Genomic DNA, 17987 nt, shown 5'->3' with positions numbered 1-17987 from the left:
TACCTGCCTGCTTTTTAGCACTTACTGGGTCTTCCAAGTGGGAAAGTTAAGTCATTGATGGGGCAAGAATTAGCTGGCTGGTGCTCTTATGGAGGTCATGAGTGGGTTCAGCCTCTAAAGACCTATGTGGTATTTAAATTTTTTTTTTTTTAAAAATGTGCATTGGTGTTTTGCCTACATGTATGTCTGTGTGAGGGTGTGAAATCTTGGAGATACAGACAGTTGTGAGCCGCCATGTGGGTACCGGGTCCTCTGGAAGAACAGTCGGTGTTCTTACCTGCTAAGCCATCTCTCTAGACCCCACTATTCCTAATTTTTGTAAAAAAAAAAAAATTAAAATAAAATTAAGTTGGTCAGTCATGGCACAGTACTCCGGAGCAGAAGCAGGCAGATCTCTAAGTTCAAGACCAGCCTAGTCTCAGAGCCAGTTCTAGGATACCAAGGGCTACTACATGAAGAACCCCTGTCTTGAGACAATGAATGAACGAATGAATGAATAAATACTAAAACCCCCTAAAATTTAAAAAGATTTATTTTGAATTATGTGCGTGTGGGTTTGTGCAGAGTATAGGTCCCCACAGAGGCCAGAAGCGAGTGTCAGATCCCCAGAGATGGCGTTACAGGTGCTTATGATTTGCCCAGCATGGCTTCTGGGAACTAAACATTGTTCCTCTGCAAGATCAGCATGTGCTCTCAACTAATAAGACATCTCTCTAGCTCCATCCATGCCCTGTGATGATGGATGGCTTCCTAGGTCTCCAATGGAGACGGTTAGATCCTGACTCAAGGCTCTTATTGCAGAAAGGTTCAGTCTGAATCTGCTGTGGTATGACGGCTATGGTCTGTCCTGGCCAACACTCAGAAATACCCTTGCATAAGATCAGTCACACTAGGGCCTTGGGACCTGCCCTTTCATCCTTAGAGACTCTGATAGCATGTGAAAGTACTCAGCTACGGTTTTCATAACTTGGACTAGAAAGTGTATAGGGAGCTGGCATTGGATCTGCAAGAACTCTCCTGTTAAGATCTGTACAGATGACTTTCAGACTCAGGCCTGCCTCTCAGATGAGCCCCAGGCAGAGAGCTGAGCTGAGTGGCCCAGATTTGCCAGCAAGGCTTCAGAAAGCTCAGAACTTATAGATACCCAGAGCCAACAGCCCAAACTTGCTCTGTTGGGACCATATTCATGAGATCATGGGTCTCTAGGTACAGGAAGCACTTCAGACTTGTCATCTGCTGCAGTCGCCCATCCTGGCCATTCTTTCCTTTCACACAGTGGGAAGAGCAGTTTGGACACGGTGAGGAGGATTCTAAGCCTAGCTTTCTGTCCATCTCTCTTCATTCCCTGCAAATGCTACAGCTGGCAGAGGAATTCTCGGCGAGAGGCATGAAGGAAATCCGTTTCAGCACAATGTAGTTAGCTGGGTTGGTTCAAACTTCCAGAGTCAGACTCTAGAACACGTAGAGCATGTTTAAGTACCGTACAAGTTGGAACCAAGTTTCCTGGTGTCATGCAGTCCTCTGTGCACATAGAGGCATAACTACATCGAAACTCACCTCGAAGCACATTCCAATTTCTCCAGGAAGATGGGTTCTAGAGATAAGGTTGCATGTGTTAAGGGCCTAGGAAGGGATCTGGTGTGGTCTTGGTCAGCTTAGACTTGGGGCTAAGGGTACAAATCACGTGACGGCCCAGCAGGCTAGATGTCCCAACTCTAGTGGGCAGTCCAAACAGTGAGAGAGGTGTGAGATGGCCTGGGAATGCGAAGCCTCCTAGTGTGCTTGGACTTTATCCTTGTGCTTGGACATATTTAGAGGGCACTGGGTCCAAGAACAAAAACAGTAGGCCAGCTCCTGTGAACCTGACTAGGATTTCCTCAGGAAGGCCACACCACGGTCCTGGTGAGTGCTAATTGCTGATCATGGGGCCTGAGATGAGTGCCAGCATGACTGGTTCCTAGAGACCTCAGAGAGGCGCTACTGTCATCTTGGTAAGTGCTTGAATGAAAGCAAACAGATAAATATATCAATAAATAAGTGTGGGCTGGTGAGATGGCTCAGTGGGTAAGAGCACCCGACTGCTCTTCCAAAGGTCCAGAGTTCAAATCCCAGCAACCACATGGTGGCTCACAACCATCCGTAACGAGATCTGGCGCCCTCTTCTGGAGTGTCTGAAGACAGCTACAGTGTACTTACATATAATAAATAAATAAATCTTTAACAAAAATAAATAAATAAATAAATAAATAAATAAATAAGTGGGAGGGGGCATGACTGTTCCTAGGGATGGAGGAGGAGATTTATTGTAAATATGAGAGAGAGAGAGAGAGAGAGAGAGAGAGAGAGAGAGAGAGAGAGAGAGAACGAGAACATAGAGGCACCTGGAAGGGTCCAGACTGAACATGACCAGCAGCCTGGACTGGACCGTGTGAGAAGGGCGGAGAGGGGAAAGGAATCGAGGAACCTTGAGCCGTAGCCAAGGAGCCAGAAGGCTGAAAACAAAAAACAAAAGACGGGACCTATAACCAAGATGGCTGGGTTATATAGAGAAGAACAGCTTGGGGAAGGGCACAGCCCCGGCGAGAGAAGTTTAGGGTAGGGGGCAATTCTGCCAGCCAGGAAGACCCTGCAACAGGTGGGGACTGAGGGATGCTGGGAGAACCTGGTGGCCAGGGCTAGGTGGAAGGTTTCTTCTTTGTTGTTGTTTGTTTGTTTTTGAATTCTCAGCAGGTCATCAGACAGAGGAGGAATGTTGAGTGGAAGGGCTGGGGGTTGGGGGGAGAGGTTTCTGGGCACCCAGTGTGTGTGGTTGCTTGACTAATCATTGAGTGGCCCCAGAGGAAAGAATACCAGGCGTAGAGAAGTTCCTAAAGACTCCTTCTGTGCCAGGCATGGGTAACGGGTTATCGGCTTGTTTGTCAGAGTGGTCCATTCAGAGTACCCTGCTGCTCGACTGCAGAAGTTAAGCCAGTCTCCTTGGTGGCAGGCTGTGTCACCCACACCCATGTTCACTTCTTTTGACTGCCCATGCCCGTGGGCGTGTCTGCCATGACACCTGTCCCTCATCCTATGCATTGCCCTACCTCTATATCACCGGGACAATGCTAGGAACATTGCAAGGGGCTTGACTCCATCAACAGAGAGGTCCTGAGAGGACAGTGGGGGGGGGGGGGCACCTCCTCCCTCCTCCAGCCCTCTGCGCTAGAGACTGAGCTAAAGTGGCCCTTTGTACTTTGTCTCTGGAGGCCCCAAGCCTGGGTGGGAGGGGCTGGCACTGCTGGGACAAGAATGCTGACCTAGGCAGAGGGGGTTGAGGGGATTTTCTGAGGAGGGGGAAGGTGGTGGGATTTTTTTTTTTTTTTTTTTTTTGGCACTGAGGTCAGGGATGGTATCCCATCAGATATGAGTTCTTAGTGTCTGGGCCCATCCTTGGAGCACCCCTAAGCCACCCGACAGAATTTGTCACTCTGTGCATGAACCCTTCTTCCAGGGTTCCTTGGGTCCTTGCAATGTTTGGTTCCAGTCCCCAGCAGCTGTTTACTGGGTCGTGGGGGCGGAAAGCAAAAGTGACCCTTCTCTCCTACAGTTGACATTCCTGAAGGCAGAGAGGCATAAACAAGGGTGAGCATCTCCCTCGAGGATGACCTGGGGGTGGGGGGAGAGAGAGAGAGAGAGAGTGAGAGAGTGAGTGAGTTTTGGGGGCCACTGGTCAGGAAGGCCTTGGGCAGTGACATCAGAAAGAGAAGCTGCCATCACTGAGAGATCTGAGGAGGAAACGGTGCACCAGGAGGCCGACAGCATTGAGGACTCCAGGGTGAGGCTTACTGGGGAGGAAGAATAGGGAAGAGGAAGGTGAATTCAGTAAAGATGTGAGAACCATCTTAGCAGGATCTATGGACACCCAGAGCAGCCTTGGGTTCATTCTGGGTGTGATGTGCCATGAGCCACGGAGCTAAGAATGGAAGATGCCCAGATGGGGACATTGTAGTGGCCCATGGTGGCTAGAGAGGCAGAGGGAAGCCAGTGAGCATGGCTGTGGGTTTGCAGAAGAAGAAGAGAGATCGAGTATCCTGCCAGACATGGTGTGAGGCTACATGGAGAGGGAGCCTTAGGGACTTGTAAAACAGGCCCTCTTCAAGGCTCCTAGGTGTCATCCCATTTAGTTCTTGTGAAGAGAGGGGGTGGCTGGTTTGACTCTGCAGGTAGGATCTCTGAGGTTACCTGCCTAGGATCACTTGGTGGTGGGGACAGAGAAAGGACAGACTTTGAGTCTAAGTCCCTTCAGCTCAGAGTTGAGTTTCTCCCCAACACTACTGCAGGGGACCAGAAGATTTCTTTTGTCCCATCCTCTCTGGCCTTGGCCTTAGTAAACTGAGAGGCACCCACTACCCAACTTCAACCTCACGGTGCTCCCCTGACACTGTGCTGCGCGGGGGGGGGGGTTACTGGTACAAGGTGTACCCCGCTTTTCATTCCATAGCTGCGGAAGCCGATTCCTGACAGAGCTGGCCTCGGTGTGACTCTAGGATTTGCTTGGCTTTTCTGTTTCCTACTGCTAATGAGACAGGACTACCTTTCTGGGTGTGGGCAGCTTGAGCCTCGTAGGTAGCAGGGAGTTGAGGGCCAGGGGCTCCTGTCAGATTCATCCTCCCACTGGCCTCTGGGTTCTTGAAGATGCCTGTGATCAGTTCAAGTGGGTGTGGCTCAATGAGTATCCGAGGCTCCAAGCTTCCACAGAATCTCACAGGAGCCGGGTTCACCTTCTTCCAATTGAAGCTGTTAATCATTAATTGCTTGCTCTCTCTGTTTGTTGTCCAGTTCCTCTCTGGTCTCGTCTGTTTTAAAGGTCAAACCCTGCCCCTCTCCTCAGACTCTATTTCAGCCTCTCACTAGAGAAATGGGAAGGGCCTTCATCTACCAAGCAAGTCTTAGTATCTTAGCTCCCTGTCTCCTTCCCACTGAGGGGCTATGGGCAGCTGGGCCAGTATGTGCAGCCGTGACATCTGGCAGATGGAGATGCTGCCACACAGAACAGGAAGGGCTCCTATCTGTGGGCATCCTGTTTGGTTATTGGTTTGTAGGACGTTTATTGCCTTGATGTTCAAGTGTATTTTGAGGGACGGGGTTAGGACTTGTTGGTTACAGCCTGCTGGGAGGATGAAAGGTCCGGCTACCGAGCCAACTGCTTGGAAGTCCAGGGCCCTTGAGTGGTCTGAACTTGGGGACTTTCTCAGGGAGGTGGAGGCTATTCTGAGGTGTAGACATGGGGAGAGAAACCTCTGTGAGTGGAGTATTGTGTGCAAAGCCAAGCTAAAGCATGGCGACCCCCTGCCATGCCACGTGTGTGCTCAGAACTCTGCTCCGCCACCTCCAAAGCCCAGGTCTGTATCTACCGCAGAGGATGAGGGTTGTGGCTGGGCCAAAAAAGGGACTACTAGGTAGTGTAGCAGCTGCTTGGGGATCTCCTCTAGGCTTCTAAAGTCTCATCTGTGGTCAACCACACAGATATCTCATTCCCCCCCCCCCCCCCCCCCCGTGGAAGGAGAGCTTCTACACCACACTACCCCGTGGAGCTGTGGGTACTGAGCTGTGTTTAAAGGAGGCAGCACAGGTTCTCACCCTGGGCTTGTCATCCTGGGTCCCTCTACATAGAGATTTTGGTCTAACCTAGCACTTGGGAATTAAAGGATGGAGGATAGAAGAGAGTTCAAGGTCTTCCTTGACTCTCAAACAAGTGGGAGAGCAGCCTGGGCTACATGAGACCCTGTCCCAACACAAGTTGGGACAGAGACAGACAGATTGATAGAAAGAAAGGCAGAGAAAGAGACAGAGAGCTTGCTTGCATGCATCATTCTGATGTTATCTCTGGTCATCTTCTGAGAGCATCCGTGGAGGTGGGGAGTGAGGGGGTGGGGGTGGGCGTAGTCCTTTAGGCTCTCCACCCTGAGAATGGACAGAAGAGGAAGGTCTGAGGTTGGCTACCTGCACTTGGCCTTGACAGCTCCGGGAAGGGAAAATGCAGGTGTTTCCTGCCTCGCCCAACACCTGGCTCCTCTGAGAGCTAGGGCTGCCCCTCCAGCTGCCTGGTCATGTATTTTACACTTGAGGAGACCTGAGGCCTGGGACGAGGTGGCTCTAGGAAGCCATTCCAGGTAGATAGCTGTGCTGGCATGGACCTGCCTGAGATCAGCTCATAGCCACACAACTGACAGACCTGGTTTGGCCTGGGGCACGGAGGAAAGAATCGGTGGCTACAAAAGCCAGAAGCTGGGACTGAACTGGGGGCCTCCAAACAGGTACCATATTGTGGAATGGTGGGCAGAGATGGCCAGTAGGGACCTAGGCAGTGACCCTGTACAGGTGGAGGGGTGGGGAACATAGGCCTTAGGTAGGGTCAGTCGGCCATGGGGAGGGCCAAGGCTTACCCTTTGATAAGCCTTAGCCCCTTACTTGTAAGTAGCAGTGAGTGGCTGCGGGCAGGATGCATACAGCATGACGAACTCTGAGTAGACGTCTGTGGGTGGTCTCAGGATAGGCCCCCATACCTCCCACAGTTGCGGGTCACTGAGAACTAGGGAACAGGTTTGAGCCAGGCAGGCAAACGGGTAAGAGCTGAGTAGCCAGAGCACTAACCTTGGAGCCCTCCGCCCCTGGCCTGAGTTCCCAGTGGTCAGGGCTGGGGTAAAACACAGAGGGAGGGTGGAGATGTCAACAAGGAGGTTGCTATGGAGAGACATGGACCAGGCACGGTAGGAACCGTCAAGGTAGGAATCAGCACTGTGTGGAAGTGTCCTGTCAGTCTTTGTGAAGCCCAGGTCTTCCCTTGGATTTTCTCTAACTTCCTGGAGTATCAGTGACTCCCCTTTCTCCATGTCAAATGGTGTGTGGCTTGACAGATGGTACTGTCCAGGATGACAAGTTCCTGAGGCTACTGGGTAGAGCTGAGGGGCTGCTGGCTGTCCCTTCAGACCTTCAGAGGACTTAGGGCTTTTGTGAACTGTGTTTGTGGCAGAGAAATGCATGGCTTGAGAACTGCAGATGCCAGGCGGCCGCCAGCCAGCTGTGTGTCAGGACCTCTGTCCTCCAGAGGGTAGGGAAGAAGGTGGCACACGGTGTCTGGCAGCAGACAATACTCCAGCCGTAGGCTGCCGGGAAGGGAAGGATGATGAAGGCCTCCCGCAGTCTGTCCACTCCTGCCTGGTTAGAGGGCTTAGCTGCGTGTATCCTTCACAGAAGAGCTCTCTTCAGCTTCCTCAACTGTCCTCTCTCCCTCTGTGCTGAGCTCCCTAAGGGTTTTTGTGTTAAAAAAAATTAATAAACTGTTTTTTCTTTCCCAAGTCCTGCTCCCAAAATGACTCTGAGACTAAATATTTACTAATAAATGCCTAGGGAATAAACTTTGGCTCATTCCCTGACTAAGTCATAACTTATGTAATCCATTTAAACTATTCTGTGTCTGCCATTTGGTTAGTTAACCTCTCCTTCAGTCCCCGCCTGCTTCTTCCTTCTCAGCTCCCTCAGCGTCTCTCCGAGTTCTCTCCGAGTTCATCCACCCGATGGTTTACATTCATCTCCTTGGTCCTTTTTTTTTTTTTTGGTCCTCTCATCTCTCATGGCTCTCCCTGAGTCTCTCCTTCACCCCTTACCATTTCTCAGCATCCTCTCTCTTCCAGCCAGTGTCCCACCTTCTATTTCCTGCCTCACTCATTGCCCATTGGCTTTCTTAGTGACAGGTGATGTTTATAAGAGACTCTCTCTAGTTTTGTCCTTCGGTCTGACCTCTGCTGCAACTGTTCCCAAGCCAGTGTCCTAGACTGCAGTCTCCCTGTGTCCCCCTTGGCTCTCTTGCTGCCCTCGATTAACTTCCCTGTATCCCAGCCAGGCCCAGTCTCTTTGTTCTGCATTGGGCAATTGCATACTGTGTGAGCCTTGCTGCAGGGGACTGGCCCTCATGAAGGAAGGTCATATTTCTGAGAGTAACACAACTCTCTTTTTTTTTTTTTTTTTTTGGTTTTCCGAGACAGGGTTCCTCTGTGTAGCCCTGGCTGTCCTGGAACTCACTCTGTAAACCAGGCTGGCCTCGAACTCAGAAATCCACCTGCCTCTGCCTCCCAAGTGCTGGGATTAAAGGCGTGTGTCATCACCACCTGATTTAAAGGAAAACATTTAACTGAGGCTGGCCATTTAGTTTAGTCCATTCTCATCATGGCATGACAACCGGCAAACATGGTGAAAGAGAAGGAGCTTAGACTTCTGCATCTGGATTGGCAGGTAACAGAGCAAGCAGGCCACACTGGGCTTGGTTTAAGGATCTGACACCTCAAAGCCCACCCCCTAGTGACACACCTCCAACAAAGTCACACCTACTCGGATAAGGCCACATTTTCTTTCTTTCTTTCTTTCTTTCTTTCTTTCTTTCTTTCTTTCTTTCTTTCTTTCTTTCTTTCTTTCTTTCTTGTTTTTTCGAGACAGGGTTTCTCTGTGTAGCCCTGGCTGTCCTGGAACTCACTCTGTAGACCAGGCTGGCCTCAAACTCAGAAATCCACCTGCCTCTGCCTCCCAAGTGCTGGGATTAAAGGTGTGTGTCACCGCCACCCGGCCAAGGCCACATTTTCTAGTAGCACCACTCCTTATGAGCCTCTTGAGTCCATTTTCTTTCAAACCAACACATTCCTATCTGTAGTCCCCATAGGCTTGTAGCCATATCATTAGTCCAACTTTAGAAGTCCCCATAGTCTACCAAAGCCTCGACCCTGTTTAAAAGTTCACAGTTCGCAGTCTCTTCTGAGACTCATGTAATCTCTTAACTGTAGTCCCCTATAAAATCAAGATCAAAAACCAGATCACATATATGTCATAGTCAAGATGTGATGACACAGGATATACATTACCATTCCAAAATAGAGGAAAGAGAACATAATGAGGAAGTGCTGAACCAAAGCAAGACGGAAAAGCAGCTGGTTAAACTCCAAACTCTGCATCTCTAGATCTGATGTCAAAACGTGCTTCAGATCTCCAACTCCTTTCAGCTTTGTTGACTGCAACCCACTTCTTTCTCTTGGGCTGGTTCCATTCCTCGTTAGCAGCTTTCTTTAGCAGGTATTCCACAACTCTGGCATCTCTAACATCTTGGGGTCTCCAGGATAACCTAGGCTTCACACAATGGCCTCTCTAGGCCTCCATGCAAGGACATTCCTCACATGTGCCTGGCCTCAGTGGCTTTCCTTAATCACGGAGGGAGATTTCATCACCCCTTTCTCCTGTCCTTGACTCTAAAGCCAGAAACACATGGCCAGGGCTGCCTAGCTCTGCTGTTTGCTGGGGCTGGAACTTGCTGCCCCCTTGTTCAACTACATCTCTGCTAGCTTTATGGTTTTGATGGTTTCCTTCATTGCTTAAGCTTGGCTGTCCTGGAACTCCATCTGTGTAGACCAGACTGACTTTGAACTCAGAGAGCCTCTGTCTCTTGAGTGCTGGGATTAAAGGCATGTACCACCAAGCCTAGACCTAAGCTGTTCTTTAATTCCTTCTCACAAGTTAGAGGCTTAGCTGGGTGTGTCTCCCCCGTGAGGTCACCACTCCTTTTATTCCATTTAACAACAGGATTTTCTTGAATCTGTCTATTTGCTAGAACACAGAATTTAGCTCCATTCCACTTCCTGGTGCCCTTTCCCCCCTCACCCTGTGTATTTTCTACTTTTCCTTGCTCAGCTTACTCCTCTTCATTATAGATCTTGTATGAGTGACCACTAATAACCACACAGCAGAGCTGATACTAGGCTATTTTGAGATTTCCTCTGCCAATGCTAAAACTCTTCAGGTTAGCCTCAGACAGATTTTTTTTTTTTTTTTTTGACAAGGGCAAAAAGCAGCCATGTTCTTCACCAAAATGTCGCAAGAAAGGTCTTCGGGCTACATAACTAAAATTTTCCTCTGAAACCTCTTGGGCTAGGTTCCCACTGCTCAAATCACCCTTAGCACCACTGTTTTTGTGCTTCTACTAGGATAGCCCATTAAGCAGTGCTCAAAGCAGTCCACTGCTTTTCCAACCCAAAGACCACCTTCCTCTAAACAAAAGAATGGTCAGGCCTATCAGAGCAATACCCCAGTCCCTGGTACCAACCTCTGTATTAGTTAGGGTTCCTATCGCTGTGAAGAGACACCATGACCATGGCAGCTCTTATATGGAAACCATTTAATGGAGCTTGCTTACAGGTCAGAGGTTTAGCCCATTATCATCATCATCATCATGGCTGGAACCATGGATGGCAGGGTGCAGGCAGACATGGTGCCGAAGATTAAGTTGAGAGTTCTATATCCAGAGGGACAGACAGACCGCAGGAAGAGCAAGTGAGTCACACTAGGCGTGGCTTGAGGATCTGAGACCTCAAAGCCCACCCCCTAGTAACACACCTCCAGCAAAGCCACATTTCCTAACAGTGCCATTCCTTATGGGCCTACAGGGACCATTTTCTTTCAAACTACCACAGTTACCTAGACTGTACAGGACAGCATTCTGCTAGGACTTATTAACCCACAACCGCAACCATCCCACACTCAGATCTTTCCCTTCATCCTGGCTGTTCCTTAATCTGTCCCCATCACTCTAGTAGGGCTGGTACACCCAACCTACTGGCCTCTCTGCCTCCGTTCTCTCTAGGTCGATCTATTGCAAGCTTAATACAATAGTCCCTAGTGCATGTGCTACCCCTCTGAGCCTCAGTTTCCTCATGTGTAAAATGGGAGAATAGGCCCTATCTTGGAGGGAGGGAGGGGAGAGCACGTAGAGCTTCTTAGCTGATGCCTGGCATATATATTAAGGCTGTGGTAAGTGGTACGTGTCACTTTTAGCATGCATTAAGTAAACCACGGGTGGGTCATGGAAGTCCAGGCTCTCAGTAGTCACTGTTCTGAAAGACTCCAAGAGGAGCCCCTTGCTCAGGCCTCAGGACAATAGCGGACACCCAAGAACTCACGATAGACCGAGCTTGTTGCAAACCACATGAGGCTTTATTCGGGGAAAGCCAGAGCTCTGGGGATGACTCATATCCCATGCAGGGGTAGAGGAGTCGACCTCGAGAGGAAAGAGGTCCCAGTTTTTATAGGCCCTCAGGGGAGAAAGGAGAAGGGGGGGAGTAGGGGAGTTCCAGATCTAAACAATGTCTATTCTCAAGAAATGGGTATGGGAGGGGTACAAGGAAAGAGTCTGGTGCAGGTGTAGCAACTCTGGATTGGCCTGGCTGTGGTTGCTGGGGGAGATTTTCTGACTCTTTCTCAGCAACCAATATCACAAACACCTGGCAATGGGCTTCATCAGTGGGCACACACATGGGTCAAGGAACGGTCAAAACATTGGCAGACACACGGGTTCAAGGAGTGGCCAGAGCATTGTGCACCTCTATTTTTTTTAAATCAGTGAAGCTAGTTCTGCGAACACTGACGTCTATCTTGCCAATTTCAGGGCTTCTGTGTCCTTTTACATTCTGTCAGAATCTTTCATTCCCCACTTCTTCTAGTTACTAGTTCTAATCTTAGAACTAAACTGCAATCTCTTCTTTAAGGTTCTGCAGAGACTGGGATTGTTGTCTTAGTACTAACAGCTGGACGGCACCAATCTTCTCTCTAATAAAGGTCACCAATTTATTAAGAACTATCGGGCCACATGTCAGCAGTAACAGCAAAATTATTAGAGGCTCTATCAGAGTAGAAATGAAGGTGGTCAACCAAGGGGATTTATTCTTCAGGAGCTCGCTTTATGTGAGAGGCATGAATCTAAGCAGAGATGCCTTCTACTTTGACAGCAGTGGGGGTGGTCAGCAGCACGATGCAAGGGCCTTTCTAACAAGGTTTTAGATTCTCAGCTCAATGTCATCAGACAAAAACTGCATCTTCTACCTGGAACTGGTGTGGTATCATCAAGTCTCTTGGTTCGTAGGCCTCTTTGAGCTACTCTCAGGTGGTGTTTCTGACCACTCCTAGGGCTTTCATGCATGTAAACAATGAAGGACCAGGGTTAAAATTTAAAGGATCTAACACTCTCTCTACTTCAGTGAGTGGGGGAGGCCCCCCCCCGTACAGGATTTTATATGGAGTGAGCTTAAATGTTCCCAGTGTGTTCCTGATGCGGAACAAGGCAAAGGGAAGGAGGGCGGTCCAGTAATTCCCGCCGGTCTCTAAGATTAATTTAGTCAAAAAAAAAAATTTTTTTTTTGAGTTCTATTCATCCTTTCTACCTGTCCTGAACTGTGGGGTCTATAAGCACAATGTAATTTCTAATCAATCCCCAGTTGGATGGCCAGTCCCTGACTTACCTGGGCAACAAAGGTGGGTCCATTGTCAGACCCTACTATCTTAGGTATTCCAAACCGTGGAAAAATTTCTTCTAGGATTTTCTTAACCACAACATTGGCAGTTTCATTTTTTGTTGGGTAGGCCTCCACCCATCCTGAAAAGGTATCTATAAAAACTAAAAGATATTTATTACCATACTTAGCTGGCTTTACTTCAGTAAAATCTACTTCCCAATAGGCTCCAGGGCGATCTCCTCATAGTCTTCTCCCTGGAGGATATCTTGAATGTCCTGCATTAGTCATGCATGGCACACAGTACACAGTTCTTAACTACTGCTTCTGCAACATCAGAGAATCTTAAAACATAAAAAGTAGATGCTTTGACCAGTGTTTGCAGGGTTTGACTCCCAGGTGGGACAGCAGATGTATATTTTCAATAAATCTTTTCCCTTCTTTTTGTGGTTCTGGCAGAGCAACTTTCTGGAGAGGTTCTATCTGTTGAGTCCTGAAGGTCAGTATTGAGTCCTGAAAGGCAGTATCTTAGGGCCGAGTGCAGCCTGTTTAGCTTTAACATCAGCCATGTTATTTCCCCTTGTCACAGCATTGTGTCCTTTTTCTAGCCTCTGTCAGCCACCGTTTTCCGTCCCGGAGGGTATATCCCAAGTAGACTACTTCCATCTGACATAGCTGGGCTTTTTTAGCAGAGGCCCGGTAACCCAACTCACCCAGTTCTGCTAGCAATCTCTTGGTCTCCTGACAGCATTCTCTCTCTGTGGTTGCAGCAAGGAGCAAGTCATCAACATATTGAAGCAGAATTATCTGGGAGTTTTCAGCTCAGAAGGAGGCTAAATCTCGATGTAGAGCCTCATCAAAAAGGGTGGGGGAGTTTTTGAACCTCTGGGGTAACCGCGTCCAGGTCAATTGTCCTATCTAGTGTCAGGATCTCTCCACTCAAAGGCGAATATGGGCTGGCTGGGGGGATGTAACTTCAGGCAAAAGAAAGCATCTTTTAAATCAGGTACTGTGTACCATTTTCGCTCCGGAGGGAGTGAGTTGAGGAGGTTATAGGGATTAGGAACAGTTGGGTAAATATCTTGGACCCTTTTATTGACCTCTCTCAGGTCTTGGACTGGTCACTAGTCACTCGTGCCAGGTTTCTTTACCGGCAGTAAAGGAGTATTCCAGGGTGACTGGCAAGGTACCAAAATACCTAGTTGTAATAGTCTCTGAATATGTGGCCTGATTCCATCTCTTGCTTCACGGTTCATTGGGTATTGTCACACTCCTATAGGGGTTGCATCCGTTTTCAGTCCCACACTGATGTCTATCTTGCCAATTTCAGGGCTTCTGTGTCCTTTTACATTCTGTCAGGATCTTTCACTTCATTGGTTCGTAGTGAAACCCATGAAGGCTGCTGAGTACAGCCAGCCTATGGACATGGCTAATCTGTTTGCATCCAGCACTAGTAGAATTGTCCTGTGTCCCCACTGCCCATGGACCAGAAGCTAATGTGCTGGGTAGGGAGTATGGGGAAGGACAGAGTCCTGGCAGGACAGCTCTCTCAAGTACTTGCCAACCCCTCTGTAGAGGAGTTCTAGGTAGCCTGCAGGATGCTGAAGTCAGGCTAATGAAGAGGGCTTGGAGGAAGGGAAGGAGTCAGTCAGGGTGCAGGTGGTTGTGGGGTAGCAAGCAGGGGTGGGGCTTGCCTGAGGGTAGATATTGGATTGAGAGCTGTCAGTGAGGCTTCTCTCCTGGTACTGAGGCAGCCAAGGGAGCTGGATACCTGTATGGGATCTAGGTGGTCTGGGCATTCATCACCCCAGACCACTGGTTGGAGCAAAAACTGCCCTTTGTGTAGCTTTTTTGGCCTCCCTGGACTTTGATGGTTTTGCCCACATAAGGCACAGTGGCAGTTGTCCCACGGTAAACAGGATCACAGAGACCATCCAAGCAGGCTGGTATCCTTGACAGCCTTGACTACACTTTTCCCCTGGAGCAGATGTTTTCCCTCTGGGTGAGCCAGGAAATAGGGCTGGTAGCCCTGGCTTTCCTCAGTCAGGATATTTGTGTATATCCTGGAGTGGGACCCCAGCCTATACCCCCAACTAGGGAATACTCAGATCTGTCTATTAGCTACCAAAGGATGCCTGGCCAGTCTAGCTTCCATCAGCTTCATTTTCTTGCATGATAATGTGTAATCGTTGACCAGTTTCTAGCATAACTGACACCAATCCCTTCCGTTCTTGGGGAAATAACTCTATGCTGTGTAGTCCAGTTACTTAACATTTCTTTAACGAATGGAGATTGCAAGCCATACACTACAACAGCCTCTTTAAAATGCATTTCTGTTGGACACCATTATATCAACTGATTATAAGCACGACCACCATTGTTAGCAGAAGATATATGCTGTACAAAAATTGGGAAGGCTGAAGGTGCCTGTGTAGCCCAGACAAATCCTCTGGCAGTGCACTTGGCTGAAACTCTAACCCATTTTCCCTGTACCGTCTCTTGCTCTTCCTGGCCCCTTGTCTCATGGAGGAGCTCTGGGCACCTGGCAGTGAAAGTGTGTGGAGCAGGGCAGAGTGGTCGTTCTTCCAGCCTGGTTTCCTGCCCTCTTGCATTATGTAGTCAATTCCTGGTCTCAGACATTAAACCTGAATCTCGTTCTCCTCCCACTGGCTCTTTTTGCTTTCCAAGTGTTTCTACCTCTATCTGCAAAGCCATCTCTGCAATCCTTTCTAACACAAGAAAATTGAATGAACCTCCTGAGATTTCAGCTTTCCCCCCAAGTCCAGCTGCAGCATGAGGTACAACCTTGGCTATCTCTGGACCACAGCTTCTTTGTGCTCTTAGAAAACACTTCCCAGAGCCGGGCGTGGTGGCGCACGCCTTTAATCCCAGCAATCGGGAGGCAGAGGCAGGCGGATTTCTGAGTTCGAGGCCAGCCTGGTCTACAAAGTGAGTGCCAGGACAGCCAGGGCTACACAGAGAAACCCTGTCTCGAAAAACCAAAAAAAAAAAAAAAAAAAAAAAAAAGAAAACACTTCCCAGAAGATTTCACCTCAGTGATGCTGGTCTCTTCTTAACCACCACTAATTTCTTAGCTCCAGCTAACCAGCATCACTGTCCCAGTAGTCTCCTTCTCCTCTTGACTATAAAGCCAGAGCCAAATGACCAAAGCTGCTGAGTTCTGCTGCTTCCTGGGGCTGGAAAACGACCCCCTTGTTATATTATATTATCACCAGCTTTCTGTGTGCCAACTCCTTCACTACCTAAACTTAGCTGTCCTGAAACTTGCTCTGTAGACTGGTTTTGAACTCATGCCTGTCTCCTAAGCACTGGGATTAAAGATGTGTACTACCATGCCTGGATCTAAAACTTGCCTTATTCCAGGCTGACCTTCAGCTCAGAGATCTGCTTGCCTCAGTCTCCTGGAATTAAAAGCATATACTAACACACCTGCTGCTAAACTTACCTGGGTGGGATCTTGCCCCTAGGTCACCACTCCCTTAATTCACCTTAGTATCCTTGAACACAGGATTCAGCTCCATTTCACTTCCTGTGCTCCTTTTATACTGGAACCATATATTTTATATTTTTCCTTTCGAAGCTTTCATGCTTCTTCAAAATGTTCTTCATGAGATTTAACCTGAGAACAAAGTTTCTGCTGGGATTTTTTGAGATTTCCTTTGTCAATGTAATTAATATAAATCTCTCTTTACCTTAACCTCAGGTAGACTCTTTAGACAAGGGCAGAAAGCAGCCACATTCTTTACCAAAATACCACAAAACAGTCTGTAGGCCATATACTGAAATTCTTCTCCACTGAACCCTCTTGGCCCACCCAGGTCTGCACAGTTCAAATCAATCTCAACAACAGAGTCTTTCAAAGTCTTACTAGCATAGCCCACTAAGCCCCCCCCCCCGCCCCGCCCCTTAAAGCATTCCACTGCTTTCCAAAGTCTCCAAATCCACATTCTTCCAAACAAAAGCATGGTCAGGTCTATCACAGCAATACTCCAGTCTCATCACCAACTTCTGTCTTAGTTAGGGTTTTTTGTTTGTTTGTTTGTTTTTGTTTTTTGAGACAGGGTTTCTCTGTATAGCCCTGACTGTTCCTGGAACTCACTTTGTAGACCAGGCTGGCCTTGAACTCAGAAATCCACCTGCCTCTGCCTCCCAAGTGCTGGGATTAAAGGCGTGCGCCACCACCGCCCAGCTTAGTTACGGTTTTACTGCTGTGAACAGACACCGAACCAAGGCAACTCTTATAAGGATAATATATAATTGGGGCTGGCTTACAGGTTCAGAAGTTCAGTCTAGTGTCATCATGGCAGGAGCATGGCAGCATCCAGGCAGGCATGGTGCTGAAGGAGCTGAGAGGTGTACATCTTCATCTGAAGGCCTCTAAGAAAAGACTGACTTCCAGGCAGCCAGGACTAGGGTATTAAAGCCCATGCCCATAGCGACACCCCCACTCCAACAAGGCCACACCTCCTAATAGTGCCTCTCTCTGGCCCAGGCATATACAAACCATCATAGAGGTTTAGGAAGCTGAACGATATATGGGCTATAGAGTGACCACTCTATCACTATATATAGCCATGTGGAGTCCAACCTGATGTGTACCCCTCAAAGGAGTGTATGAAGATGAGAAGTGAAGAGACAAACCCAATGTCAGCCTCTCTTCAGATCCCGGCGCTTCAGGAATCTGCCATGCTCTGACACCACCCAGTCTGTCTGTTGTTATACATGGGGTCATTCAGCTTCAAGTCAAGAGAATCCCTGTGTATCTTTTTTTTTTTAATTAGGTATTTTCTTCATTTACATTTCAAATACTATCCCAAAGGTCCCCTATACCCTCTCCACGCCCTGCTTCCCTACCCACTCACTCCCACTTCTTGGCCCTGGCATTCCCCTGTACTGGGGCATATAAAGTTGGAAGACCAAGGGGCCTCTTTTCCCAATGATGGCCGACTAGGCCATCTTCTGCTACATATGCAGCTAGAGACACGAGCTCTGGATGTATTGGTTAGTTCATATTGTTGTTCCACCTATAGGGTTGCAGACCCCTTCAGCTCCTTGGGTACTTTCTCTAGCTCCCCCATTGGGGGCCCTGTGTTCCATCCGATAGATGACTGTGAGCATCCACTTCTGTATTTGCCAGGCACTGGCATAGCCTCACAAGAGACAGCTATATCAGGGTCCTTTCAGCAAAATCTTGCTGGCATATGCCATAGTGTCTGTGTTTGGTGGCTGATTATGGGATGGATCCCCAGTTGGGGCAGTCTCTGGATGGTCCATCTTTTGGTCTTGATCCCTGTGTATCTTGAGAGACCAGGGAAGGTGTTCATGTCCTTCTGAACCCTGTGACACTGACTTGCTCTGCTGTAGTCCCAAGATAGGAACAGGAATTAGTCAAGGAAGCTCCAAGGAACCTGATGCGCACTAACAAAAGGGAAGAATTTCCAGGAGCGCAAAGGGCTTGGAAGGGATGTCCTGCCGGTTGGAGGAGCGAAGACCAAGGCACACTGGCAGAGCACTGGCTTGGGATGAAGGTTTGGGCAGCATCCTTTTTTATTTATTATATGCGGTGTATGTGTTGTATGCCTGAGTATGTGTGCATATAGAGGCCAGATGTCAACATCTTCAGTCACTTTCCACCTTATCTTCTTCTTCTTTTTTAAAAGATTT

At 48.5% G+C, this 17987-nt stretch overlaps 1 protein-coding gene across 6 annotated transcripts in view; it reads left to right on the top strand.

Annotated features, from left to right (window-relative positions):
- Positions 1 to 17987, top strand: part of Mgat3 (beta-1,4-mannosyl-glycoprotein 4-beta-N-acetylglucosaminyltransferase) — a 54118-nt gene that overhangs the window by 21800 nt on the left and 14331 nt on the right. The window contains exon 1 of one of the 6 annotated variants that reach the window (XM_029470131.2): positions 1879 to 1991. The exons of the other annotated variants lie outside the window; for them this stretch is intronic. The gene's annotated coding sequence lies outside the window, so the exon portion shown is untranslated. Of the gene's footprint in view, positions 1 to 1878; positions 1992 to 17987 lie in introns of those variants that run through there. 6 annotated transcript variants of the gene reach the window in all.

The sequence above is a fragment of the Mus caroli genome, unplaced genomic scaffold (assembly GCF_978045245.1).
Source record: "Mus caroli unplaced genomic scaffold, Mus_caroli_1 scaffold_16, whole genome shotgun sequence".
Taxonomy (NCBI): Eukaryota; Metazoa; Chordata; class Mammalia; order Rodentia; family Muridae; genus Mus; species Mus caroli.
Note: the sequence above shows the minus strand (reverse complement) of the source record. Positions and strands in the feature narration are given on the sequence as shown.